This window comes from Lissotriton vulgaris, chromosome 7, assembly GCF_964263255.1.
Source record: "Lissotriton vulgaris chromosome 7, aLisVul1.2, whole genome shotgun sequence".
NCBI classification, from domain to species: Eukaryota; Metazoa; Chordata; class Amphibia; order Caudata; family Salamandridae; genus Lissotriton; species Lissotriton vulgaris.
In genome coordinates, this window is record NC_141695.1 from 1,215,933,261 (window position 1) to 1,215,959,528 (window position 26,268).

General features: G+C 45.1%; 1 protein-coding gene across 1 annotated transcript in view; it reads right to left on the reverse strand.

Annotated features, from left to right (window-relative positions):
- The window catches only part of LOC147703270 (erythroid membrane-associated protein-like), a 110,427-nt gene that overhangs the window by 39,634 nt on the left and 44,525 nt on the right, over nucleotides 1-26,268 (reverse strand). The gene's annotated exons all lie outside the window — the stretch shown is intronic.

The window sequence follows — 26,268 nt, forward strand, 5'->3', positions numbered from 1 at the left end:
GTGGACATTCCGCAGCATAGTCCCATTGCGGTGCGCAACCATTTGCAGCAGTACAATGGTCCCGTGGATGGCATGGCCATAATAATGGTGGTGAGTGCGGAGGTAGCTTACCCGTATAAAATATTTTATTCGTGGGTGACATTCCCGCCTGTGAACGGAACTTCAGGTGTGTTCCACACGTACACTCCCACCCCTGTGCCGAATGAATATACACCGTACAGGGCACAGGAGGTACCTATAGATACTTGGCAGCATCGCATTTGGTTTGGTGGCGCCCTCCCCATTCTTTAACAGCTCCGAGGTTAGGTCCTTTGTCCATTCCAGGCGCAAATTGGCCTGTTTTGGGTGGATTTATTCCTCATCCTCAACACGGCAATTGTACCGTTGCTGAGCTTCGTAGACTACATGTAGTCTCAATAAGCGTTATTCGAGCGTTGGTACAATACATAATACGTAATCTTCCGGGTGGGGCCCTGGGTGGTGCGGCGCTTCCTGCGGGACAGGGCGGTATGAAGCTCAGTCCCGTGATTTGAATTTTTGAATTTTAAAAAATTTGTAAAGCGCACGTTCACTATGCAGTTTCTTGGCGCTAGAGGGTTCCTGGGCTGGGGAGGACACAGGGGACTATAGGCTGAAAGCTTGTTGGAACAAGAAAGTCTTGAGGACTTTGCGGAACTCGATGTAGGAGGGGGAGAGTCTGACCAGGGAGGGAGAGAGTTCCAGAAGGTGGGTGCAAGAACCGAGAATTTCTGGCCTCCCGATCTTTTTTTCTTGAAGCGGGGGATAACTAATAAAGATTTGGAGGAGGAGCGTAACGCTCTAGAGGGGCAGTAATTGGTGATGGTAGAGTTGATGAAAGCAGGGGCAATGCCCGCCCGAGCTTGAAAAGTGAGGCAGCCAAGTTTGAAAAGGGCACGTTGTTTGATGGGGAGCCAGTGAAGGGCAATAAGAAGAGGTGAAGAGTGATGGTATTTAGATAGGCCATGTACCAGGCGAGCAGCCTGGTTCTGCACCAGCTGGAGGCGCTGAAGTGCATAGGCGGGAGCACCATTGTAAATAATGTTCCCGTAATCGGTCTTAGATAAGACCATGGCCATTACAATTATTGAGTGCAGAGGGGGAAAAAAATGGGATACTTTCCTAATAATGAGCAAGGTGAAGAAACAAGAAGAATCAACAGAACTAATGTGAGAATGGAGAGTCAAATGCTGATTGAGAGTGATACCAAGGGTTTTAACTGAAAAAGAGGGGGTGGGAGGTGAACCAAGGGAAGGGGGCAAAAATGAAGGAGACCAGGGGTTGCCACTGCCTCCAGTCAAGATAAGCTCTGTTTTATCCGGGTTGAGTTTAAGATGGTTTGCATTCATCCAATCCCGGATAAACAGCATGACGGACTGGAAGCTAGCGGCACCAGATAGGGGGGAAGAGAAATTAAAAATAAGTTGGAGGTCATCAGCATAGTTGTAGACTGTGACCTCTAATTGTTGCAGTGCAAAAATAAGAGGGAAAATGTAAAGGTTGAATAAAAGGGGAGAGAGGGAAGAGCCCTGAGGGACGCCACAATTCACCCTGCGGGGCGGGGTGGAGAATTAAGCAAGGTGGACTGCCTGGGTGCGGTCAGCCAGGAAGGAACCTATCCAGGTCAGTACCTGTCCCCCCATGCCCGCCGCCTTGACACGGGACAAGAGGATGGAATGGTCCACCGTGTCAAATGAGGCGTACAAATCTAGGAGGACCAGGGCCTGAGGGGTGTTGGTGTCAAGTCCCTCCCTGAGTTGGTCCATGACCCAAATAACCACCTTCTCAGTGGAGTGGCGGGGGCGAAAGCCCGCCTGACAGGGTGCAAGATAATTACTGTCCTCTACTAAGGAGCTGAGCACCTGGGTGACATGGGACTCAGCTACCTTTCCCAGATAAGGGAAAAGGGATATAGGGCGATAGTTTGCCGTATATAGGAAGAATTGTGGCAGTTTTGAAAAGAGCAGTGACAGAGCCAAGCGTAAGGCAATTATTCAGGAGGGTGAGGGCGGGGGCTGGGCATTCAGTAAAAATCTGACAGAGAATGCGTGCCGGGCAAATGTCAGCTGGGGAGCCCGACTTGACACGCCTCAGTAAAGGGAGCAGGGATTCTCTAGTCAGTGTAGGAATGGTAGTGAGGGACCGATTATTATCAGGTGGCTGCGGGTGAGTGAAAGTGGGCGAGGGGGAAGGGATGTTAGCTTTGATGCAGACTATTTTTTCAATGAAGAACTCGTGGAGCGAGTTACATAGGCCCTGGGAGGGGGGGATCTTGGGTAAAGTTTTGTCTGATGATGCCAGCTCGTGGACGGTGGAAAAAATCTCACGAGGCTGGTTTTCTGCAGCTAAGATGCGCCCAGAAAAGTATTCTGTTTTGGCTGTCAGGATGGCTTGGTTATATTCACTAAGTTGGGTGATGAAGAGTTGTCTTCGGGTCGGGCAGTAGGCCCTTCTCCAAGCTCGTTCAGCCTGCGGTAGCTCTAGTTTCTTGGCTTTAGGGCCAGGATTGAACCATTTGTTAGCATTGTGGGTGCGGTTGATGGTAACCCACTTCAGGGGAGCCACTGGGTTGCAGGCTTTGGTGAGGCAGTGGTCCAGAATGGTGGCCTGAGAGTGTGGGGCTAGGCCCGATAGATCTGGGCAGGTGACGGCTAGCGAGTTACACAGGAATGGAATATCGACTTGAGTCCAGTTCCTTGCCCAGGTGTTTTTGGGGGAGGAAGATGTTATTTTATGGCTCAGATCCAAGGAAAAGGCGAGCAGAGAGTGATCTGACCATGGGCAGGGCGAAATGGTGGGAATGGAGGTCAGGATGTTTAATGTCCAAATCTGATCAAAGATGTGGCCCCGGGTATGGGTGGGGCCATGAACATGCTGAGTGAAATTGAGGCTGAGAAGCAGTTGAGTAAAGTCTTTGGAAGTAGTGTCCTCAGCGGCACTCCGTCTATGATTGTCCTGCCTACGGTCCTTAAACGTGTTCAAGACAAGCACGGACCTGAGGCTGTGGTTGAATTGGGTATGTGCCTATGTGGCACCTTTGATGTGGTTTGTGATCTCGTTCTTGCTAATGTCAAGGGAGATGCGGTGAACTTTCAGGTAGCCAATGCATTGCAGGTGCTTCCCGATGCAGAGAAACCCCGTCAGTTAGCGAGGATTATTGTGGCGGCTTATAAAAGTAGGGGTCTCAAGCCATTTTCTACTAAAGAGAAAAACCAACCTCAAGAACAGAAGTCAGAGACTGATGTCCAGCCCAAGACCAAAAAACAAAATTGGCCTAAAATACAAAAACAGGGAAAGCAACAGCAACAGAAACAGGAGTCTCGTCCTGCGTCTCCATTGCCTGCCCCCACAGAACGTGTTTATGACTTGCGCGATCGCACGAAGATTAAGTCACCTGATCGATTTCAGGTTTCTGATCAATGCTCTCCTCGTTCTTTTCAGGATTCATGGGCCTCAGCAACTGGTGGTGGAGGAGGCGGCAGGGGTCGGGGTGGCCAGCAAGGACGCGACCAGCCCAGCCAGAAAGACGGCGCAGGAAAGCAGGATGGCTCTACACCGAAGAGACCCCAGTTTTAAAAGAAGAAAGTCGCCGCTTTAACAGCGAGATATGCCACAGATAGTGAGAACGCGGCTTCGGAATCTGACATGGGCTCTGGCCTTGCTCGACAGCGAGGCGGAGATTACCATAGTGCGAGAGGCCTTGCATCCACTACTGAAGGGGACAGCGACTGACCGTTATGTTGTAGTAGAAACAGCTGACACTAGAGTTGCTCCCCCTGGCAGACTTTATGAAATAGTCCTTCTAATTGAAGGTGACATACAGTGTACCATTAAAAGGATATTTGGGGAAAATCTTACAACTACCTATGACATTTTGTTAACGGAGGCTGACTGGCCCCCCCCCCTTTTGCTCTCTTAGCTCCGCGAGGGGGGGAGGTATTCCTCCCCAGTTTCGCGCATACAGTCTCGAAGGAGCATGCACTGAATTTTGCGGAAGAGTGGGCTAAGGCTCTGGCGCCGGCTCTGTACCATAAACACTGTGGTTGGGATAAATTTTCCCCACATCACGAGATTCCTTTGTGGTCACAGCCACAGTCTCAACCTCAATATCCCATTAGACATAAAGCTAAGGTTTCCGTTGCGGAAATCCATGAACAATTGGAATATCAAGGAGTGATTGAAACATGTGTGTCACTAATGAATAACACTCTTTTTACTGTGACCAAGCCTGACGGATCGTATCGTTTGGTGTTGGATTACCGGCATTTAAACTCGCATTGCCATACCTGCGCAGTACAGAATACACACGGCTCTGCTTTAGTGGATAGTCTTGTGCGTAAGCGGTTTAAAACCACGCTTGACATTTCCAACGGTTTTTATGCCCATCATTTGGATGGTCTGAGTTCCCAATGGACCTCCTTTACTTGCGGCGTTTACCTATGGGCAATAAGAATAGTCCTGGGATTTTTACTGCCCGCATTGTCTCTCTCTTAGAGAGAATCGACCCTGATGCATGCTCGTATGTGGATGACATTTATCTCACAGACGACAAACTTTGGGAGCATCTGTGTCGAGTTGACCGCTTAATTTGTAGCTTTGCAGATATGGGTTACAAATTCAACTTTGCGAAATCGCACATTTCAGAGTATACAGTGTTGTTCCTGGGCTACGAGCTCAACAATGAAGGTTTGGCTCCTCACTTCTTGGAGAAATGCGTACAACTGCGCGCTCCTACAGCTCTGAAAAAATTACAATCTTTGCTGGGATTCCTGAACTTCGGGAGAACATACATTCCTGATTAGGCCCAGCGTATCAAGCCTTTGTATGCTTTGATACAACCAATTTTTTCCAAATCATGCTTGCTGCCGGAGCACTCAGCTATCCTGCAGTCTTTGCAGGCTGATCTGCTCGCTTCTAAATTCTTACTTACTCGTGACAACCACACCAACCTGGTGATAAGAATCATCCCTGGAATGGTGGGTTTCACTTACCTGACTTTTAACGAAGGAGACACAGTATCTATTGCTTACAAGTCACACTTGTACACATCAGCTGAAATGCGATTTTCCAATGTGGAGAAAGTTTTGACGGCTGTACAGATAGCGATTCTTAAGGAACGTGCTCTGTCACAAGGAAAACGCATGTTGGTTGTTACCCTGTGTCCTGCTTTGAAGGCAGTTACAAAAGCCAGTGTACCGAATTCAAAAGCTTTGCACCCGCGGTGGATACAATGGGCTGCTTCATTGACGTCCCCCGATGTCACGTTTATTTTTGATGCCTCCTTATGGTCGCAGGAGTACTTACAGTATGATTTCGTTCATCCAGCTCCTTTAGCTATGCGGCCTTTGGAGGATTTCCATTGCATCATTTACACCGATGGGTCGGCGCAGGTTGCGCATGGCTCTAAACACGCCTACGTTTCTGCATGCGCCATTGTGGTAGGTGCCATATTGAACGATGAGTTCAAGTCCAGAGACGTGCCCACGCAGACCCTAGGGGACTGCACCGCACAATTGGCAGAGCTTTGTGCTCTGATGCTTGCATTGGAGTATGCAGATCCTAGTGTGACGACTCTTATTGTGATTGATTCCTACTACTGTGTCTAGTCTTACAATGAAAACTTGTTCTTTTGGATTCAAAATGACTTTCGTGATTCCAAGGGTAGCACAATACAACATAAAATGATCTGGGTCCGAGTGGCTGAGCTTTAAGAAAAGTTGCCGCTCATGTTTGTAATTCACACTCTAGGTCATCAGCGCGTGAGAGTACACGCTGTTGGCAACTCGCTTGCTGATGAGGCAGCGAAATCGGCAGTATCGACATATTTAGTTGCAGCAGTTACACGGTCCAAAAGTAAGATTGATGATGATATCTTGGCAGCTGTTGCTGCCAATGAGAAGGGAAGTAAATGTCCTGCGGGGTTCCCTTTGAAGTACACATGCCACTTAAGTCCCGATAAGGTTCCTTATGTGAAAATTCCTGAAGTTGGGGAGAGGTTTATTCCCAATTCGGACCGCAGGAATACATTGATCACAGCGGCACATGAAGGTGTTGCGTCCGCGCATGCGGGCGTTTCGGCCACTGTATCTCAGTTACAACAGCGTTTTTGGTGGCGGGGACTGTACAAACAGACGTGCGATTATGTCCTTCAATGTGACATTTGCCAGCAGATTAAGCCTTCAACTGCTGCGCGTCCACCACAGACACAGTTGTACATATCTAATAAGCTACTAGGATGCGTTTATTTAGATCACTGCGGTCCTTTTTCTTCTGATACTGTATATAAGTATATCTTAGTCGCAGTTGATTCATGCACACGCTTTGTCTGGGTCTGGCCCCACCGCAGCGCTGATTCACGGACTGTCATAAGAGATTTGCGCGTCTTTGTAGGGATTTTTGCCTCTGGTACCTTCCATTCGGATCAGGGTCCGGATTTCGCCTCTAAGGCGTATAAGGATGCCATTATGTCGATGGAGTTCCAAGTCAAGTTTTCGTCTCCATACAGACGTTAGGGTAATACTGTAGTGGAACGAATGAACCGTGACTTAAAGCAATCATTGACAGCTCGAGTTATAGGCACTGGCAGGAACTGGCTGGCCCATTTCAATGGCGTGCAGCGTGCACTTAATAATCTCCCTAGAAGGTCTCTGGGTGGGCAGACCCCATACGAAATGCTCTTTGGTATCAAGATGTATGTCCCGGACCTTGACGGTCTAGATTGCATGGCCCACGCCACAGCCTTTGACGTAGATGAATATTGCAATGTTTTACAGGATCTACAAAAGACCAGAGACAGTCTTGCAAAGGAACATTTGCCCTCCACATCGGATGATGCGTTGCAGATCCCGGTAGTTGGCTGGCTATCCCAAGTCGGAGAACTGGTTCGGGAGAAGATCGAGAACAAGAAAGAATTTGGTCCCTCCTATCGAGCTCCGGTTCCTGTGCTTGGTGTGAAGGGCATAAGAACAGTCATTTTACCACCACTTTCAGCTCGTAAGGAAAACAGGTTTATCTGAATTGACAAAGTCAAGATACACAGAGTGGCCGATTCTTCTTAGTATGACACCGGCGGTCGCCTGTCCTTCCATTGTCAGAAATTCTGTTTTGGCCACTGCTTCTAATCCTGAGCCAGAGTTGGCCATCGAGATGCCTGCTGTTTCCAGTCCTTTATCAAGTGCTTTGCCTGGTACTAACGTTGATGAAATTGATTACACTTACCCAACTGACTTATCGATGCCTGATCTACAAACACGTTTGGCCACAGAATCCAGATTTTCATTTGACACTGTCTCGCACACTTGAGGGAAGCCTTCTCGAATTGCAATATATTCCAGTTTATTTAAAAAACATTTTTTAATTCCTCCTTGGACATATATTTGGCTGGTGCTTTTTTCGATTTATCTTTTTGTGTCAATTGGATTTGTGTTTTATTTTTTCCGAATCGTCAATGAACACTAGGCCGAAGAGAGAACATGCATTCGACATCTGAATGGAACATTGGCTCCCCTTTCCTCTTCACATTCTGCCCACAGACTGACGAGAGACTTGGCATTTGTTAAAATCACTGCTTGGCCTGTCCTTGATGAGATTGTGTGGCATGCTGTTAAATTTCAAATCCATGGCCCTACTGAGGTGGTTAATTTCCCTAATGTGCTTTTTTCAGATTTGAAATATTATGCTGCCTTTGATGCTGAGGATTTGTACTTAGAATCTGCTAATTATGGTGATTTATTTTGCTTCCAACATTTTGGAAACCATTACTTACATAAAACTAATTCCAAAAGGAGTGCCGTAAATTATACACAGTGGGAGCATTGCCCAGCTCCTTTACAAGGCAGTTTGAGTACTTTTTTGAGAAAGTACACTTATTTTACTGACTTCGATCAGTCCAATCCCTCTTCATTTTATTTTAAAATGACAGGAAGATCCATGTCCAAGGTTAGACTTACCGATACTAAGTTATTGTACTCGAAGTACTTCCTAGACTAGCTAGCTGTTGGAGGCTACGAGTTGTGAAAGGTAACAATTGACCTTAAATCTGTTTGGGGTTCTAAAAGTTGGCAGGTACAAGGCACTGAGGCTTTGCACCGTGCATGTCTCATCCCAAATTACATGTGGTTTTTGAACTCTACCATTACACAAACAACATGCTTTGGATTGGCTACTTCTAAAAAATTAAATACTCCTTCCGTCCCCGATTTAGAGGAATATACTGGTTGGAGTAATGTTACACAATTTTCCATTAGGGAATTGCAATCTCTATTGCTAAATTCGTTCTTTAACATATCCAGTTTGGATCTGAAAGGTTGGCTGATGTGGCACAGAAGTGCTGATTCATGCCAACGTCGTTTTCTGGGTTTAGCTGATGGATTTACACAAGTCAGAACCGATACCCGTTTTGAATCTGGCCATTCTGTCACCACTTATTCAGTAGGCAACTTTTGTCAAAATTAGCTCAAACATTCTACCTTGTCTTCAGTTAAACTACATCTATATAAGATGTCTGAGGTTGTTAATTTAAATGATTTTACAAATGGCCCGGCTAGTGGTAGATCGAAAAGGTGGATATATGCGATTTATAATGAAATCTGGAAGACATCACAGATTGAGGCGGCTAAACGCCTTAGAGCTATTGATCAAGCTAATTTAGAAAATGTGCTTGCAGTTGTAGATAATAGCTTTAACATGCTTTCTTCCCTCATTTACACGTTGAATAATATAGTGTCTTCTGTTGTTGATATTGGTCAAGATGAAGTGTCTGTGTTATACCATGGTCAAAATCAATTGCGTTCCATTATGCAATTTGCATGGACCCTGCAGACGCTTAAGGCTGGAAAAGTGCCTTGGAATTACATGAATGTCTCCTCCCTCTTTGCCCCTTTTAATTTGACTGACAAGCAGCGCTTACTTTCAATGAGAGATGCATCTTTTTCCATGTCACACATTGAAAGATTGGAGTCTTTACCATTCTCTGTGGCAGAAGCCACTGCAGCAACGTGGCTTATCCACGGGTTAATCACAGTACCATTTGCTTTGTTTAAATTTACAAATTGTATGCGATATATTGCAATAGGCCGATACGAACCACTAGGTAGTTCATATCGCCATGAAGCCTGGTCGCTTCCTCTTACTTACAGATGCCTTAAAGATGGGAAGGAAGTTTATCTAAAAGGTGAAGAGTGCACAGAAACACCAGATCACTCATTAATGTGTAGACATATCCAATTACATGGTTCTTGCAACCAAGAACGGACAAATTTAGCCTGTGTTTTGAAAGGTACTCCCGTTCCCACAATCGTCCCCACTTTCACATTACTGGGAAATGGCAGTTATTTACTTTTAAATAATGAGGATTGTTGTGGGTTAATTAGAGGTATTGCTTATGTGGTTACAGTGTCTGAACGTGTGGTCTGCTGCAAAAATGTTTTGTATCCTCCTCCACATGGGAACTCGGATGTTTCCATCTGGTCGCGGATTCCAACCTTGGAATGAATAGAATAGGAGCCCTTTTGTCCCAAAAAGAAGTGGCCCTGAATTCAGCTCGTGAAACATTTGTCCTTCGGGTAGCCAACACCCGCACAGAGGTGCAGGCGTTATTAAATTCTGACCTGCCATTGCATTTCAGTGAACTGATTCATTCAATCTTTAACGCGTCCTCCACTTCTGGCCTCGCACACTTTTTTAAGATAGTTAGCAGCGGTCTTGTGACTTCATTTGAAAAGATATTTGGAGTCATTCCTGCTTTCTTCCATTCGATATTTTCAAGCTTATTTGGTGGATTTCCTGTGTTGCTGGCGCTGGCGGCAGGCGTTCTGGTGATATTTTGTTTTATTAGAAATGGATGCCCATCCTGTGTTACACGACGCGCAGCCCCACCTGGCACTGTTTCACAACAGGATGCTTGAATACTATGGCACGCTGCCGCTCGCCACCTTAAGCGCAGCATATGGATTATCGTTTCGATTTTCCTATTTCACATGTGTGCAGCCCGTGTTTCATTGCCTGAGCTGCGATTTCGAGTGGGTCCTTGATTTGTGTCTCTGCAAGATGGTGTCTCCTGACGTGGGTTTTAATCAACTGATGAGTCCCTTAGTTGCTCATGAGTTGTTTTGTTCTGATGAAAAGATTATGGCCTTGGCACCGATGCATGAAATAATGGGTCGTTGGAATAAACTCGCAGCGGCGCAAGATTTCTTGGCACAGAGCTTTATTGAGAACCCACCGAGTTGTCCTCTGATGTTGCTAGAGGCTCTGGTACTTGAAGAGCACGTATGTTCTTTCCTGCTATTAAATTGGATGGCTGAACTGTTTTCGGATGATAACAGTGAATTCCTGCTGGAGGCTGTTACTGCTTATTTTGCATATTCAGTCCTGGCCTGAGGGCATTTATAGCCTTAATGACATTACGTTATTCGTTATTTTTTTTGGATGAATATGGAAACGTTTTTGCCACCCAGGCCTATTGACTTGAGTAAGAAAATTGTCATGTTGAACCAATTTCTCTCTTGGGCTACAGAAAGAATAATTTCTTGCTTTCCTAAATTTGACTTGGCTGATCGTTCTTGAACTCTGCTTTCATGATGTGCCCCTTGCCTTATCTTACCTTATCTTATCCGTGCTCGGATCCTGGGGGGATGTCATATAGTTACTCATTGCCTATATGCTGTGTTAAGTTAGCATGAGCTTATTAAATGTTTAACCGCCATTTTACCTTTTGCTGCTTCTGCACACAACACATAATTGTTGTTTTAGCTTTCAGCCTAGTAGAGCGTTTTGATTTACACGAGAATAATATGTAATTGCTCTGATATCAGCTTTGCTTGGTAAACTGTGTCTGTACAGTGAGTGCTGAAGCCTTCAAGGATAACTCAACACAGTGTTGTTGTGAGGTCTGATCTTCGCACCTTCCTAGACATAACATACATGCAAGCGGCAGCCAATTTCTGGGTTTAGGCATGTTTTATATTGCTCCACACAAAGCACAATAGACACTTGATGGTGCTTCGCATGCAGAGAGCTGGTGGATGATGATGTGATCCCTTACCACTAGGATCTCGAGTTATGGGGCTGCCCTGCTAAAACCCAAAGAGACCTTCTTAGATATAATATAATATACTAGATAGGGAGGGTGAGAATCAGGTGTTGTTAAACCCTATTCATTTCAGCATTTTAGCATGTTGTCACCTTTTGTATTCTATGGACTAGTAACTATGCTGATAACTTTGCTCCTTATAATGTGTTAGCTTGTATTATCTAAGATACTGCATTTGAGAACACTGCATTATTAAATAAACATTTCAAATGTGCACGCATCCTCATTTACTCCTCGTTTTGGATTGAAATGATTGTATAACGAAAGAGTGTTCATGTGTTCCACGTGACCTGAGGTATTCTAAGTTCATGATCTGGTTTGTCTAAGCATTGGGAGTTTGTAATGACCAATGAGACACTGTAGCTAGCTCGGTAGGGAATTTTGGGTACTAAGGTGAGTTTTGGTACACCCTAACTCACTGAGGTTCCAAGTCTCTATGCTTAGTTCTGTAGGAGAACGGAATCCCTGCTACAAGTGCTGCCTGGACAGTCAGTCCTAGTCCAGTATATAGACGACTTATTGGTAGCGTCTAAAACACGAACTGACTGTGTTGTTGATACTATCGCTTTACTGAATCATTTAGGTGAAGGAGGGCATAAAGTGTCACCTGAGAAATTACAGTTTTGCACCACATCAATGAAATATCTTGGGCACCAGATAGAAAGAGGTGTCAGAAGGGTTACTTCAGAAAGAATCGGAATAATCAAAAACATGAATTTGCCTCAAACTCAGAAAGAGATCAGAATGTTTCTTGGAGTTGTAGGTTGCTGCAGGCAATGGATTGTGGGATTTGCAGTCCTAGCTAATCCATTGATACAAATGACAAAGAAAAGAGCAAAAGACCCATTAGAATGGGATGACGAAAGCATGACTGATTTTGTGAAATTGCAAGAATATCTGTGTAAAGCTCCAGCATTAGGGATGCCTGACTATTCAAAAGGTGTTGCACTCTTCTGTGACACACAAGATAATTGTGCTCTTTCAGTTCTGACTCAAACTCACGGTCTGATGAGACGTCCTGTTGCATATTTTTCTTCCACATTAGACCCAGTGGCATCTGCATTGCCTGGATGTCTGAAAGCAGTAGCTGCAGCTTGCATGAGCCTTGAGCAAAGTGAGTCCATAATTATGGGACAGCCACGGTCGGTGGTAGGTGCAACTGCGGGCGGTGATGTAGGGAGGGGGAGGGGCAGGGTGGGGGGTTGTAATCTATGGATTACGGACATTAACAGGTAAGTAAACATAAATAAATAAAATGAATTTCGTTGTGTGCACTGCATCACCAAATGCGATGCAGTGCGCGCAACAAAATTTATTTATTTATATGTTTACTTAGCTGTTAATGTCCGTAATCCATACATTACAACCCCCCATCCTGCCCCTCCCCCTCCCTACGTCACCGCCCTGCAGTTACACCTACCACCGGCCGTGGTTGTTATGGGACATCCTGTCACAGTGTAAGTTCCACATGCAGTTGTAATTTTTTTAATAAGAACCAAGACACAGTAACTCACTCCTAGTCGGCTGACTAAGTGTGAGAGAATCCTTGTAGGTGCAGGAAATGTAACCATTGATAGTTGTAATATTTTGAACCCAGCAACAATGCTACCTATTTCACACTTTGCAGAACTGAAGGGAGAAATTGAACATGATTGTATCGACTTGATTGAATGTAGTACAAAACCACTTCCAGACATAAGAGAAGAGCCATTAATTGATTCAGAATATGAGCTATTTGTAGATGGCTCATGTATGAGACATGAGGAAGGAGGTCTAAGTGCTGCCTATGCAGTGTGCACATTGGGAGGTCCAAGTAAAGCATCCTTTTTTGCCTGGAGAAAAGTCTGCACAAGTAGCCGAATTGATTCTATTAACGAAAGCCTGCAAATTTGAGAAAAATTTGAAAGTAACCATATACACTGACAGCCAGTATGGTTACGGGGTTGTGCACGACTATGGTCAATTATGGATGCAAAGGGAGTTTCTGACTTCTTCAGGTACTCCAATTAAACACGGTCATTATGTAAAGGATTTACTTGAAGCAATTCAATTGCCAAAAGAAGTGGCTGTGGTCAAGTGTGCTGCTCACAAATCTGGAAATGACAAAGTGACAGCTGGTAACCGATATGCTGACCAGTTAGCCTAACATTGTGCCATATTTAGAATGGCTGTTAACAAGAAAATTGAGGTAGGCGGAAACCGCTGCCAACTTATGTTGCTTGAAGGTGTGAGTACGTGGGAAGAAGTGAGAGACTTGCAAAATGAAGCAGAACCAAAAGAAAAGGAAGAGTGGAGGAAGATAGGTTGTCAGAAGAGGGTTGAAGATGGTGTCATTGTTTACCTTGATGGTAGCCCTGTATTACCAGACTGTTTGCTTGCTCCTATGGCTAGGATGTTCCACGGAGATTCTCATTTGGGAAGAGATGTCATGATACATTTGTTCAGACTGTCATGGTTCAATGCAAAATTCATGAACATAGCAGAAGCACTTTGCCAAAGATGTTTAATTTGTCAACAAATGAACCCAGGAAAGAAAACTGCAGTGTTACCAGGAAGGATTGGGAAGGCAGAGGGTCCCTTCATATGATTACAGATTGATTTCATACAGTTACCCCCTTGTTGAGGACTAAAATACATTCTTGTCATTGTCTGCCCATTTTTAAAATGGGTAGAAGCTTACCCCACACGTAGGAGTGATTGCATCACTGTAGCCAAACTCCTACTCAGAGAACTTATCCCAAGGTTTGGTTTTCCAGTAACAATTGAATCAGACTGAGGAAAACATTTTAATAATGGAATAAGTAGTCTAATCTGTGAAGGATTCAACAAAAAACAAAAGGCTTCTGGAGTGATAGAACAACTGAATGGCACAATGAAGTCAAGTTTTGGTAAGATGTATGAATCTACCCGATTGGATTGGAGTGGCCAGATGCTTTGCCTCTTGTTCTGATGGGACTTAGAAGTATTCCAGACTGGAACATAGGCTTAGATCCTCATGAAATACTAATGAGAAGAGCAATGAGACAAGCATTAGTGCTAGGACACAAGCTGATAAATATATCTGATGATTTAGTACTGGAGTACTGCAAAGAACTGGCTGACCAAATGCATTCTATCTCTCAACCAGGTTGGGAAAGACGCTGATGCCAGACAAGCAACTCCAGCACATGACCTGAACCCAGGTGATTGGGTAGTGCTAAAGAAACATACTCAAACATCTTGCCTTGCACCAAAGTGGGGAAAATCACGTCAAGGGATTTTGGTTACCATCACAGCTGTAAAGTGCGAAGGAGTTCCACATTGGAACCATGCCAGTCATACAAAAAGAGTGACTGAACCTGATGAAACTGAAGCTGAAGATTTTGCAGCTGAGGGGTCTCAAGATATCGATCCTGAGGTGGCTGAAGAGGAACAACTAAGCACCAGTCAAGATGATTGGATTCCAGTAGTTGAGTTACCTGCAGAATACATGAGAACCAGAAGTCAAACTTATCTAGACAGTCAGATTGATAGTGAGGATGAAATAGGTCTAGAAGAATGTACTCAGATTACAGAAATCCAAGCCAATGGTAATCTTGAGGAGGATCGGATAAGGGAAAATCGACATACTCAGACATTCCAGATACCTGTCACAGCTCCAGAGTCTGAGGAGGGACAGACAGGTAATAGGGCGGAAGCTCGAGCAGAAGAAAATCAGGGGTTTGAAGAGCTTGAGCAGGATCAGTTAGGAGTAGAAAACTGTGTTCACGAAGAAGAAGGTGATTCAAATCAAAGTAAAATTCAGCAGATACCTGAACAAGGCCAGATTAGTACCCAGGCAGAAGAAACAGAAATAAGACCTGAACCTAGTCAGATAGAGAGGGAAACAGAAGGCAGCATTGAAATAAATGTGCCACAACTGAATGAAAATAAGAGAGCGTTAGAAGAAGGCCAGAGCAGAGTGACAGCTAAAAGACTCAGAAAAGGATACAAGTGGCCTAGGTTTGTCAAAAGACTGAGACTTTGTCTAAAGACAATAAAAGAAGAACCAAAACAGGTGAATGAAATAACAAGTCAAACTGAACAATCTATAATATAACCAAGAAGGAGAAGTCCAAGACTGAAAAGGCTGAATAATAAATATAAAGGCCCTGAATGGACTTACATCGTTCTTGAAGATTTTGAAAACGTATAAGTGAGTGATGAAAGTAATGATGAATTGATTGCTGATCAGACTGACGGAGAAGTGAGACCCACCTGAAAATTTCACAGGGTAAAAAGACTGTGTAAAAGCTACAAAGAGGGGTTAAAATCTTCTTAGTCAGAAATGGCTGATCGTACTGTTAATGGAAGACCGAAAAGAAATTGTTTAAAAACATGCTGTAGAATATACGCATGTAGTATAGCAATAGTACTCATAGTATGGTTAGGAATAACAATAGCTTTTCCTTACAAAATGAGTAGAGACATGAAGAATGATACTAATGAGCAACAAACAATTGATACTGATTAGTTACAAACAGTGGATACACCTAGAAAAATAGATATACAAGATAAAGCACTTAGAATTAGACAACAGAAGGCAGACTTAGAAGCATCAGATGAGGAATGCCTATGTGTACTGGAATTAAAAACAGAACTCATTTAAATGTATTTGCAAACCTATTAGTACACTATGTAGAAGCTATGGAAATAGAAGATTGCTATGTTTGTATGAAGTTACCTACTTCAGTAACCGAAGGTGTAACTTACCATCATTTACCACTAATTTATGGTATTTCATGTAGTATTTTAGCTAGCTTATTATATAAGAAAGGACCTTTGCATTATTACTATTCTAATTCAGATCTGATATTTTCTGAACTTCCTATACGTAGTAACCTGAATCCTGGTCATACTAAGAGTGATGTAACACGTTATGTGGGTGAATATTTTCTAACTATAGGTACAATAGATATAGCTGAAGCACACAAGAAAAATTTAACATGCTTATTACAAGAAAATGAAAAGATATTTTTGAATAGGGTTGAGAAAAGAAGAGAGAATTTCCAAAGAAAGGCAAATGGTAAATATCATAAAATTCCTAAATGGGCTGAAAATATAGGGTACACCCCAAATGGCAAGACATATGCTGCTATGCTACTGGTGCTACTGGATTTTGAAAACAAGGGGAAACTCTGTCTCCACAGGGAAAGAACTACTTACTATAACAATATATTCATTGGTTCCCGTGAATGTGAACACAATTTTAAGGTAATTGGGGGTTGGGGTTTTAAAGATGGAACTGAACCTGTGTTTCCTGGAATCTATTTTATATGCGGAAACAAGGCTTATTACAAATTACCAGATCACTGGTATGGGAGCTGTTATTTCGGAATAGTTTTCCCAAAGATATATCATGTAAATAGAATCACTGGAAAAAATGAAGAAACTAATGGATTAATATGTAGTAAAAGAGCTAGTTTTGGAGAAATAGTAGGTGATATATTTAGTGCATTGATACCTACAGTGGGAGTGGCTCCGAATACACAAAGAATTTGCAAATTGTCAACAGTAGTGGATCGGTTATCAACCGACACTGCTGGAGGATTGCTAATGGTCAATATAGAATTGGTTGCGATCAGATCAATGGTTTTACAAGATCGACTTAATACATTATTAGCAAAAGAGGGCAGAGTCTGTAGAATGTTGAAAGCGCAACATTGTTACACTTACATACCTGATAAAAGTGTTGAAATTACGGGGTATGTGAGAAATATTACACATTTGGAAAAAGGGCTTAAACCACTGGAGGTTGATAGTGCATGGAAGAGACTTACTGATGGTCTCTTCTCTGTAGGAAGTTGGCTTTCTAATGTAGGAAAAAGTTTTGTAGGTAGAATACTGATGCCAATGGCAGGAATAGGCTTACTGATTTTAGGGATAATAGTTTGTTGTAAATGTTGGAAGCACAAAAAGACATATTCAGTAAATAAGCGAGGAAAAAAGAGAAATATTGATGAACTTGAATTAGAAGAGTTGAATGGAAATATATACAAGAAAGTGAAAAACTTTCACACAAATAATGAAAAGAAACAAAATAGAAAGTTTGAAGAGATTGAGTTGGGTGAATTGTGAAAAGTTGGCATCTGTTTCATTAATTGGTGATGATATAAAATATCATCAAAGAGGGGATTGATGGAGCAAAGATTTGCACGTAACGCGACTTGCTTGTAATCAGTCCTCTCGACATAACGTGAATGTACTAATCAACATGTTTGTTTAATTAATATCGCATTTCACATGAACATTGGGTATCTAGAAGAAGCTTGCTTATGTGTTTCTACTAACGATAATCTGCTTGCACTAAAAATGGCTGCTGCTACGCAGGATTTCTTACTGCGCATGCGTCTGTCATACTCACGTGACATGACGTATCTTTCGCTTGAAGGGAAACTTTCACTTCTGCGCAATAGAACTAAATATGGCTGCTCTGTGTTACCGCCTGCATGAAGCTTGCTCAGTTGCTTTTGCCAAGCCGTTCGTTCTGCTTAACATTAACGCAACAGATACATATAAAGTAATGGGAATAGAGTAGAGATAAGTGGTATACAGTGAATTCATTTAGTCTATGTTCTCAAACTGTTCTTTTCTGTTCTTACATGTAAACCACTTTGGGACTGACGAGATCCCCCTGCATCCATTTTGAACATGCGCACAAGAAACTAAGGGACGCTTCAGAAATGGCATTGAATGGTTGCAAGGAACAGTCTCATCCAAGATGCGCCTGTGAAGCTGACCTTTTACCGCTGTCAAAGGAAGCTCATTCGTACAATGTTAATCCAATGTATTTACTAAGAGAACATTCATTGTTAGGTGGAATAAAGATGTCATGAGAAAAATAAATTGATGGGTGGGAACAATAATTTAAATATGACATGCAGAAAGTTTCATTTTGGTATGGTGTGATGACCACTCCTCATTCTTTGTCCAATCAAATTTAGGAATCCTTACACTTGCAACATTGGGGGGTGGTACACTGACCTGGAAAATAGTATAACTAGGGTAGGCTTAGTTAGTTAATTTGTCCGACTTGTCCGAATAGCTGACCTGTCACTGACCCAACGGTCTCAATAGGTAATCAAGAGCAGAGGTGCTCCGAAACACTCTGTCAGAAGATTCTCTGACCCAATCGGGGTCCGGGATGCTGAGGTGCTGCGAAGCACTTTGTCAGTGAATTCGATAACCCAATCGGGGTTCTGGCTGTTAGCTGCAGAGAGGGAGTAGTGCAGGCTTTGCAACTGAACTGCGGGTGCCGGTCTTAACCTTTGGTGGTCCTGTTCTGATCCAAATTGGCTTAACCTGTCCTGATTCTGAATCTGAACCTGCTGGCCTACTGGCGACTGCAACTTTTGGGTTTTCTGTCGTTTAACTGACCTGTGGCCAGGGTTGGTCTTCACACTATACTAGGTAAATATAAATTTGTGTGGGTTTGTCATTGTATATTTGTTTTCCTTCTCTTTACCCTTCCTATCGTTAATGTTTTGATTACATATGTTTCCTTTTCTTACCCTTTCCCTTTGTTCAGGGGTACTCATAGTACGGAGCCTGCCTTGGCGACCCGCGGACCTTGCAGCCATCCTACCTGTGTCTTTTTAAAAACATTTTTAAAAGAGTATCCTGTGTCCGCAAACATTGCCGGTGGCAGCAACGCTCTATGCGGCCGGGCATATCCAGTGAAGGTCGGAGAGGAGATAGAGGGGCACCAAGAGGTGAAACATATCAAAGCCTCAGGGAGCGAGGCACAGGGTTGCCTGCTTGTTGCATCCTTTTCCCATCAATAACCTCATATTTGTTGCTGAGTGACAGAGGCAAGAAGTAAAAAAAGCAGAAGATAAACACGGGTTTTAGGGTTGTGATTACTTTCTTTTGCCTTTGCTCTGTCCATGATCTCTGTGACCAGGGTGCGCAAAAACAGTATTAGGGGAACCAAAGGGCATGATAGTCCTAACTAGCTGTAACTGACACCCTTGTCTCAGCTCCATCTTTCTCATTGTTTTTCTTGATCCCATTCTCTCTTCTTCTTTCTCTTTCCCTCTCACTTGTCCACATATCCTTTTCTGTATCTATTCCTTTCTCCACTTTCCTCAATCTTTCCATATATTCAAATCTCTTTCTCCCTTTCTCTCTTCTGCTTCTTTCTCTAGCTGTCTCTTTTACCATCTCTCCTTGTTTCTTCTCTCTCTTTTCCCTCTCCCTTATCATATATTCTAGCCACGACTCATCTTCCACCAATCTCTCATCTATCCTCTCTCTTGCTCTGCCCAGTTCTCCTTACCATGCCCCTTCTCTGTATTTTTCTCTATTCTATATCATCTTCTCTCACTCGGCTTTTCCCTCTGTTCCATTCTTACTCACACCGTCTCTCCCCTCCCCTCTATGCAATCCCTCCCTCTCTCCCTTCCTTTCTCTCACTTACTGACCTCTCTCATCTGTCGCTTACTCTCTCTTTTCTGTCGATGCCTCTTCCCCCACCCATCCTCTCTCGGGCACAATCACTCTATCCCATCCTAACTTGTTCTGTCCCCCTTCCCGTCCTCCCCTTGATTCCATTCTCTCTCTCTGTCCCCACCGTCTTCTCTATCACATTGTTTCGCTCTCAACCTCTCTTTTTGTTCAATTCCATTTCCTTTATCCTACCCTGTCTCTCTGACCACTCCCCTAATTTCCAATTCTTTTTGCTTCCTCCCTTTTCCCCCCTTCATTAAATTGTCTCTGGGCTCACTCCGGTCTTCTCTATCACACATACTCTTGCTGTCCTTCCCTTCAATCCCATTCTTTCTTGCTGTCCCTTTTTTAATTTTTGGCTTTATCCCTTTAACCACCCCTCATTCCCCTCCACTCTTCTCTGTTCCACCCTCTCAATCTCTGTACATTATTTCATCCTTTCCTTCTAGCCCAGAAGTCTACATCATTTAACTAAGGAGCTACTCGCAGCTCCTCATCACCCTAGAAGCAGCTCTCAGAAATAAGGCCAAGCCAGTAACTAATTCAGTGGGTTTGTGCATGTGTGAAGCGGGTAGCTGTACACATAGAAAAGAGTCAGGAGCAGCAGATGTCGTGAAGAAGGTATCTTTATTCTAAGTAAGGAGCCCACGTCCCGTCAGTCCTTCCTCCAGTGTGTCTCACCTCCAACTGATGCAGTTGGATTGGAAACCATGGTGAAAGAACTTCGAAGATTGGACGCAGGACAAATACAAACATGTTATTGTATATAATTAACATACAGACATGCGCCCCTTGGAGCGAACCCATAATTACAAGAGTAGAAGGACTAGGCCACACTACAGCATGTTAAAGCTGGCAGGAGTGGTATCCAGCCTAACCAATGATAGGGCATCATCATAACATTCAAACACACACTATTCGGCCTACAGCATCTGCTACATAACCCTTAATCTGGCAAAGTCACTAGGTGATTAGCCTGGATGTAGGCCCTGCTCTATCAATCGCATTATGTGTGTGAAGAATGGGCCAGAAAAGAAGAGCGTTACCTGTAGCCACTGTGGATCCACCGAAGTGTGGGACTGCAGGAGCCGTAGTGAAATAGATGAACTGGGTGCAGATACAGCCCAGGAGCTAAGAGGAGGAGGGTCTGGATCCAGAGTTGAGACAGTTAGAAGCCTCAGACATGAGTCTGTGTGTGAATATGCATGTGTGTACGTGGCTGTGTGTTTGGCATTGTTGTCCTCCCTAACAGTTTTGCTCCCAAGAAACTATGCCTTGTGCCAAGAGCTACCAAACATATATGCCAGTCAGGAGTGAGCGAGTGCCTCCTCCCTCTTTTTCAAGTTCTGATTGTGGTTTTATATCTGTTATTTGTCTAGTATTCATGGCATGGCAAGACATGCTTGGCGTCCCAACAGAACAATGAACATAGATTTCAGCACTAGACAGATTGCATACCGATTTACCAGTTGAACCTGTTTAATCCAAATTGGAATCTAAGACCAGATATTAAATTGTACCAAGCACGGCAGAAGCCCTGGTCCAAATGACCACATAGGGGGGAAACACGTGTTGCCTGTGTGAAAGCTTCATTGTCTGAAATGAATACTGGTCGAATAAACAGATATAAAACCACAATAAGAACTTTGCAAGCATTTCTTTGTCTGGAATAAACTGAAAAATTGTGGAGGAGGCACTCGCTCACTCCTTACTGATTACTAACTGAGGTATCAAAAGGTTCAATACCTCAAGACTCGCCTCTTCTAAAAACAAGATATAAGGCTCATACGTCCTGGAGAAGAATCCTTGAACCGTTCCTCATTACATAAACATATATGCCAGCCTCCTTCAAAAGGGGATCAATCTCTGGCTCTGTTGTTTCCGTTCATGGCATCATAGTGGCAATGGCATAATAAGCCTCATTAACAAGTAATGATCTTTTAAAGACCTGTGAAGTACTTTGGTGCGGCCGGGAAACTGTCTTTTCTCAGCCCTGGCTGACACACAAGCACGCCAGGTGAGGTGACAGAGGGAGGGAGAGGGAGGGAGACAGAGGAAGAGGGAGGGAGAGAGAGGGAGTGATAGGGAGGGAGAGAGAGAGACAGAGAGGTAGGCAGACAGGATGACAGAGGGAGGGAGACAGGCAGAGTGAGAGGGAGACAGAGGGGCGAGGGGAGACAGCGGGAGGGTGGAGGAGACAGAGGGAGGGAAACAGAGGAAGGGATACAGAGTGTGACAGACAGAGGAGACAGGGAGGGAGACAAGGAGATGGAGAGGGAGGGAGAGACAGAGGGGGGAGGGTGACAGAGGGAGGGTGATAGAGTGCGGGTGACAGACGGAGGGAGACAGACGGAGACAGACAGAGGGACTCAGAGGGAGACAAAGGGAGACAGGGAGAGGGAGACAGGGAGGGAGGGAGACAGAGGGAGGGAGACAGGGAGGGAGGGGGAGACAGATGGAGGGAAGGGCAGAGGGAGGGAAGGGGGGACAGAGGGAGGGAAACAGAGGGAGGGAAACAGAAGGAGGGACACAGAGAGAGGGAGGGAGACAGAGAGAGGGAGGGAGATAGAGAGAGTGAGGGAAACAGAGGGAGGGAGGGAAACAGAGGGAGGAAAGGAGACAGAAGGAGAGAGACAAAGGGGGAGGGAGACAGAGGGAGAGAGAGGCAGGGGGAGAGTGAGACAGAGGGAGTGAGAGAGAGGGAGGGAGACAGAGGGCGGGAGGGAGACAGAAGGAGGGAGGGAAACAGAGGGAGGGAAACAGAGGGAGGGAAGGAGACGGAGGGAGGGAGACAGAGGGGGAGGGAGACAGAGGGAGGGAGAGAGAGAGACAGAGAGAGGGAGCCAGACAGAGGGAGGGAGACAGACGGAGGGAGAGGGAGACAGACGGAAGGAGGGGGGACAGAGGGAGGGAAACAGAGGGAGGGATACAGAAGGTGGCAGACAGAGGGAGACAGGGAGAGGGATGGAGACAGGGAGAGGGAGGGAGAGACAGAGGGAGGAGGGAGACAGAGGAGACAGAGAGAGGGAGGGAGACAGAGAGAGGGAGGGAGAGACAGAGGAAATAGGGTGACAGAGGGAGGTTAACAGAGGGAGGGAGACAGAGGGAGACAAAGGGAGGGAGGGAGAGGGAGACAGGGAGGGAGGGAGACAGAGGGAGGGAGACAGAGGAGACAGAGAGAGGGAGGAAAACAGAGTGGGGAGACAGAGGGGGAGGGAGACAGAGAGAGGGAGGAGGGTGACATAGAGAAGGAGACAGAGGGAAGGGGACAGAGGGAGGGAGACAGAAGGAGGGAGGGAGGCAGAGGGAGGAAGGGAGATAGAGGGAGGGGGGAGACAGACAGAGGGAGAGAGACAGAGGGAGGCAGAGAGAGAGAGAGAGAGAGGGGGAGGGAGACAGTCAGTGTGAGGTTGACAGAGGGTGGGTGAGAGAGAGAGAGAGAGAGAGGTGTGTGTGTGTGTGTGTGTGCCGAGTCTGGTGGCTCAGTGGACGAAGGCATCCACTGCAGGAACTTGTGTTCAACCTCATGGTCACAGTTTTTTTTTGCATTAGCCCGCCCCCCCCTGACCTTGCCCCCACCAGTGCGGTCCTCAGACACGAACCACACTGTAAATTTGGCCCCTGAGAGAAAGTTTGTGAGTACCCATGCCTCTGTTAAATGCTCAAGATCATCTTCCTTTTTCTTACCCATCCTATTGCTAATTATCTGAAAACTGCTTAATACATCTTTTGCATAGTTACATTCTGAGTCTGATTTTCAATATTGAAAGTCTTTTGGTGTTTATTCTTTGGATCATGACCATTTAAGAAATTTAGATAAAAAGTTTAAACCTTTCTCGGGTTTGTGGTTATTATATGAATGCAAATGTTATTTTTCCTATTATTCTAACACCCTGATCCAATAGGTTTACAGGTACCAGTGACAAGGATTGGTAAGTCAATGGTATAGGACCTAGTAGGTAAAATACTGGTAGTAGAGTGAAGGTTACCTGATTAAGTTATGAGTTATGGATTATGGGCCCAGGTGAGTATGGTGAATTTATAGTCGGGTGACCTGCGCGCTCTATCACCCTTTTTGGTCCTTGGGACCGGAACGCCCCAGGGCCGGCTCCTGCAGTGTCCCGGGGTGCCAAATCCCGGCAAACTGCTGTTTGCTATGGCAGGACGGGGTGACGTGCGGCTCCCGCCCTGTCCTATCAAAGTCTGGTTTGGATTTTGGAAGCTTCCAAAATCCAAAGCAGATTGATTTTCCACAAGGGGAGCGGCATGTCAGCAGATCCCCTTTTGGAAAAGCAATGCCAGCTCGCGCAGGAGGAGGGAAGTCGGTGGGACTTGGGGGAATTGGGGCTCCCCCAATGCAGAGGCCAGGCCCTGGGGGATGGTGTCCCAGGGGACAGTAGTGGCCTGGGAGGAGGGCCACAAGCCCCACTCCCCTTTGAAAAAAAAATGTTTTAAAGGCAGACCGGCTCCCGGGGGTGGTGTCACCGGGGCCATAATTGGCCCGAGGAGGAGGGCCACATTGCTTCCTCCCAAAAATGTAAATAAAAAGGATGGCCAGGCCCCAGGAGATGGGGTCCCCAGGGCCAGAACTGGCCTGGGAGGAGGTCACGTGGGCCCCCTCCCCTTTAATATAAAACAAAAAACAGACAGGCTGGCCCCGGGGGATTGGGACCCCGGGCCATAGTTGGCATGATGAGGGGACCACGCTGCCCCCTCCAAAAAAAAAATACAAATAAAGATGGTGGCCAGGCTCCGGGGGATTGGGGGATCAACTAACTATGTCAGAGGAATTTCAATGGTTTTGTATGATTGAAATGTCCAGCTAACTATAACACCCCTAAAACCTATAGGTTTTTCAGTGAATTTCAAAGGTTTTTTAAATGATAATTCCTAACTATATCAGGTCTGAAACCTACGTTTTTTTCAGTGAATTTCAAAGGTTTTTTAAATGCTAATTCCTAACTATATCAGGCCTGAAACCTATGTTTTTTTCAGTAAATTTCAAAGGTTTTGTAAATGACAATTTTTGAATGTATTAATTGTTATTTTTTTTATACTGATTTACTACATTTTTCAAACTATTTATTTTTAGATATTTTATTTTTTAAATTACATTACATATTTTTAATATAAATTGAAAACAAATGGTTTTAAAAATATTGAAATTGTAATATTTTTTTTTTTTATTTTATATATTTTTTAATTTATATATATTTTAAATCGCAGGCAATGATATCCTATGGAAGGAAATTCAAGTTACTGTAACTACGAAAAGAATTACTTTTCAGGATCAGTAGTGGTCTAAAAGATGCAGCACTGAGGTCTCCCCTGACAACAGGTGAGTAAATCAGAATTTGTGGTTTCGCTGATTTTTGAGAAATGTTTTAAAGTTGCAAAAGTCCACAAATAGAAAAATTACCAATTGAAACCAGTCAATGTTAGCCTATGGAAGGAAATTCAAGTTACTGTAAGTATCGTTACATTTACTTTTCAGGGTCTGTCCTGGGCTCAAAGATGCAGCACTGACATCTCTCGTGATAACAGGTGAGTAAATCGGAATTCGTACTTCGGCTGATTTTAGAGGAATATTTCGCTCAATAGTGAAGAAAGTGGGCGAGGCCTGGGGTGACATGTGAGCCAACTACCCCAATAGGTATGTCCAGTATGCGCCAGGGAGCTGCGTTGTAGAGAGGTGTTCAGAGGGCATGCCCCCTTTTTACAACACTCTGCAACACAGCTCCGTGACTCTTACTGGAGGTACCTGTTGGACTACTTGGCCCCTAGGGAACCTCTGTATTGAAGAGGAATATATTCCTCAACCTAAAACGCGCCACAGGGCGTGTTTGCACACATGTCACCTCAAGCCCCGCCCCTACTTTCAACACTGTGCAAACATGCCCCGTAACACATTCTCAGTTGGGGAATTATGACCCCTTTCATACTGGGGTCCAAGGGGGCCAACTAGCCGACCAGGAACCTCCAGTATGCGCCAGGGGGCTGCATTGCAAAGAGGTGTAAAAAGGGGTGTGGCCTAACAACACCTCTCTGCAACACAGCCCTCTGGCGCGTTTGCAGAGGGGATACCAATTCCCCTTGCATACTAGGGGTCCCTGGGGGGCAACTAGCCCATCAGGAACCTCCAGTATACGCCAGGGGGCTGCGTTGCCGAGAGTTGTAATGAGGCCACGCCCCTTTTTACACCTCTCTGCAACACAGCCCCATGGCGCTTTTTCAGAGGGGGAACTAATTCCCCTTGCATACTGGAGGTTCCTGGGGGCCAATTAGCCCACCAGCAACCTCCAGTATGCGCCAGACACTGCAGGAGCCGGCCCTGGGGGGGTGCCAGCTACCAGGGCCATCAAGGGCTCCAGGAGGGGGGGTCACGGGGCCCCCTCCCACCTGTTAAAAGCCCCAGGGGTGGTGGTCCCCGGGGCTGCGGGGTCAAACACGGACCCCCTACTTTACATATTAGAGCCCTGGGGAGTTGGCGGTCCCCAGGGTGTGGGGGGGGGGCTTGAGTCCCCCGCCACAGGTTTTTTATTTTTTATTTTCAAAAACGAAGCCCGGGGGGGTGGTCCCCAGGGCTGCAGGGGGGCCGTGAGCCCCCCGCATACTACTTATTAAATCCCCGGGGTGGCGGTCCCCGGGGCTCGGGGGTACTTAGAGGCCCCCCAGCATACATATACAAGCCC